Here is a 4,034-nt window from a genome sequence, read left to right as displayed (position 1 = left end):
TTTTATAAGACTACTTCTTCTAGTTCTTGATCATAGGTCCATGACTTAATCTTGAGAAATTAAGCTTCACTAGGAGAGTTGACTGTGATACCACTTGTTGGAAATGTAGATCACTAGTGAGCACGGGGGGAGAAAATAAATAGTGATGGAACTTATTACATTTTCACCTATTAGTTAATCCTTTAAACATTTACAATCTGAAACGTATAAAGAGAGATCGTAACATCATAACATAACACATAAAAATTAAAAGAATCGCACAGATAAGACAACAGTGGTTTTTGGTGAAAACCTTCAAGTGACAAAAACCACCAGTTATTGTTGTGTTTCTTCTTGTTCTCTTATCATTAATAAATCAAGTCATTACATTGCTATTGGCCTCCACCAGCTACGAGCCACTACCCCTTTAAATAGTGTTATTGGCCACCACAAAATAGGAAGTCTCTACTCACATGAAAATGCAAGCCATCACCTGCTGGAAGCCACCACTCCCAATAAGTCTCACCTATCCAACACTGGACGATCCAACCAAAACTGGATGGAGCTACCACTACCTAAATATCATCTTATTGGACACCATCAGTAAGGAGAAGCTACTCGTTTCTTATTCAACCACTACTGAACATAGGTCCCAACCTCCTCAAAGTCTGAGAGCCACGCTTTCATTCATTTTCAAATCAAGATCCAAGGGGAACTTCATAACTCAATAATAACATGTTTTTCCTCTCTGTAATATAATAAATTTGTCCAAGAAAAAACTATGCATGCAAAACAATATTTTGATGAACACACCAACAACAACAATACAATAAATGATCTTCATTCATTCCTTACTCCATCTCCTCACTTTCTTATTAATGTGTTTCCTAAAACATTTATTTTCTACCTTATGAAACTTCTACAAACCACTTCATATTTTTTACATAATATTCCTCACAGCTTGCACATTCTTGTATTCTCACACGATTTCTCAACCTCACAATACATGCAACCAACCTCTCCTATAAGGAATTCCCTTAAATAAATAATTTTCCATAGTTATTAAATAAATAATTACAAAAGAGTAAAAAGCTCAATAAATCTATTCATACACTCTTGATCTGGTCCAATATTTTGAAAATTTGTCTTCCTTAACATGATTATCCTTAATCCTCATTGAACGAGGGATCTTTTAAAATTTAACCACTTCATAAATGAAGAGTAATGTTTCACAACATTTTTGGATGAATACCACATGAAAATAATGATATGGATTAGATCATTATATTTTTTGTCATCCATATTGATGGATTCAAAGTGGATAAAGTGGAGGAATCAACTCACAATACAATTTTTACTAGTGGGACCTAGATTGGAAAAACAAGGTCTAAATCCTTCTAGGAGTATTTCGAGGAATAAAATGATGCTTTTCAGGGCTAATTTTTTTTTACTTTTTTTGCTGCACATTTTCACGTTATTATACACACAAATACCTTTCCAATGGTGCAAGAACCACATTAATCGGAGTTTGTATGCAAACGTTATGCCAGGCAGAAGTTGACAATCCTATTTTCACCACCATAATTTGAGAAGATGCCACGTTATCCCCCATTATTCATGGAAAATGGGCTAGCTATGTTATTATTACATAAAATACTCTAGAAGAGTCTATATTGTAACTCTATTTAAGAATTTAGGTAGCCAAAATTAACCACTAGTAGGCTATCGGGCTGTGTTATAACCAGGCCACTCGGAAGAAAAGGGATTCCATTCTTTTGAGTGCATTTGTTCCATAGATGAGGAAATATAGCCAAGAGGAAAAGGAGGTAGAGAACATGGAGAGTATTTATGCACTGTGGTAGTCCACAAGCCACAGGTCATAATTCTTTGTACCCTCATCCAAATTTGCAAATAGAGAAAGAGAGCGAAGCAACCTCACCTTCAAGCTAGGCTTTTCTTCCAAAACGGTTTACTAGAGCATATCTTGTGTCAAATGTGTGTGTTTGTGTGTGAGAGAGATTTTTCTTTGTTATTCTCTATTTTCTACATAATATTCATTTGCATGCATGTACTATTATGTTGAGCTTTAACTGATTTTTCTATTTATGTGACATAGGCGACTACGCACTACCCTACGGAATAGTGGAAGTGGCATGATGATGAGAAGGGTAGGTGACCATAATTCCAATTTAATACAAGGGAAGAGATGTTAGAGATGTTAGACCCACGTCCTCTCTGAAGCTATTGTTGAGAAAGGGTGTAACAAGTCTACAGTAGAGGGACTAGCACAGGGAATTAGTCATGTAATGAAAGGGAAAAATACAAGGTTTAAAGTGTATTTTGTCAAGATCTGTCACAAGGGAAAGTATCATGCAAATTTGGGGGTCATTATGCAATAACTAAGTATTAAAAAAAATCACAAGTTATGCATGACGTGAAAACTATAAATATGATTGCTAGCTAGGATAGTGGGAGAATAAAGTTAGTTAAGTATGAAGGTAGGCCTCCTTAATTATAAAAATACAATTGAGAGAATTGAGGACCAAAGAATCGTTCGAATTGGTCCGTGACAAGATGGTTGGAAGGATAGGCCCCATATTCATATGCACACATTTATTGCATTGGAGATGGTGAGATATTTGATTATGAAAACATCAATACCATGCCTTTTCCAAGGCTGACACTAAAAGGGGAACAACTGGGAGTGATCTTGATCAAGAGGGATGTAAATGTTTGGAGTCATAGATTAGGGAAATTGAGTTAGAACATCAAATAAGAGCTGGGAGGTTGAATCATGAGTAAATCTAAAGAGTAGCTGTAGAAATTCCAACTAGGAACCCCATTTATTTTTTGCAACCAAAGAGAAAGCCACGAAGTAAGAACCCATTTGTTTTTTTCAACCAGAGAGCATGCAAGAGCGGGTTAATGTCATAGGACAAGGGAAAATTTTTGAAGCCATTGGCCCATCATCCTAACCAAAGGGGTATAGGCTAAGAGAAAGATATATTCAACTCTACATGTTGGGTGCTCAACCAATTAAATTATAGAATGACATGAAGTACCCCACTGTTATATTAGGAATCAACTCACAATACACTTTTTACTAGCGGGACATAGTTTGGCAGAACGAGGTCTAAAACCTTCCATGAGAATTTTGAGGCATAAACTGATGCTTTTTAATGCTAAAGGTTGTTTACTTTTTTCGCTGCACATCTTCATGTTATTCTACACACAGATACCTTTCCAATGGTGCAATAATCAAGTCAATCAGAGTTTGTACGCAAACATTATGCCACTGAGAAGTTGACCATCTTATTTTCACCACCATAATTCGAGAGGATGCCACGTTAACCCCCATTATTCGTGGAAAGGGGGATAGATATGTTATTATAATATAAAATACTCTAGAAGAGTCTATATTGTAACTCTATTTAAGAGTTTAGGTAGTCAAAATTAACCACTAGTAGGCTATCGGGATGTGTTATAACTAGGCCACTAGGAAGAAAAGGGATTCCATTCTTTTGAGTGCATTTGTTCCATAGATGAGCAAAGATAGCCAAGAGGAAAAGGAGGTAGAGAATACGGAGAGTATTTGTGCACTGTAGCAATCCACAAGCCACAGGCCATACTTCTTTGTACCTTCATCCAAATTTCAAAATAGAGAAAGAGCTCAAAGTAACCTCATCTTCTAGCTAGGTTTTTCTCCCAAAAGGGTTTCCTAGAGAATATATTGTGTCAAATGTGTGTGCTTGTGTGTGAGAGATATTTTTGTTTTTTATTCTCTATTTTTTACATAATATTCATTTGTATGCATGTAATATTATGTTGAGCTTTAATTGATATTTATATTTATGTGACATAGGCCAGTACACACTATCTTGAGGAATAGTGGAAGTGGCATGATGATAAAAAGGGTAGGTGACCACAATGCCAATTTAATACAAGGGAAGAGGCAAAGGAAAGTGCTTGAGGGAAGAGATGTTAGACCCACATTCTTTTGTATTATGTTTTGGAAATAAAAACAACAAGTTTTGTCATATTTTATAGTACTAACC

The sequence above is a fragment of the Pinus tabuliformis genome, chromosome 5_2 (assembly GCF_031772625.1).
Source record: "Pinus tabuliformis cultivar Carrire ecotype Pingquan chromosome 5_2, CPIR1, whole genome shotgun sequence".
Taxonomy (NCBI): Eukaryota; Viridiplantae; Streptophyta; class Pinopsida; order Pinales; family Pinaceae; genus Pinus; species Pinus tabuliformis.
Note: the sequence above shows the minus strand (reverse complement) of the source record.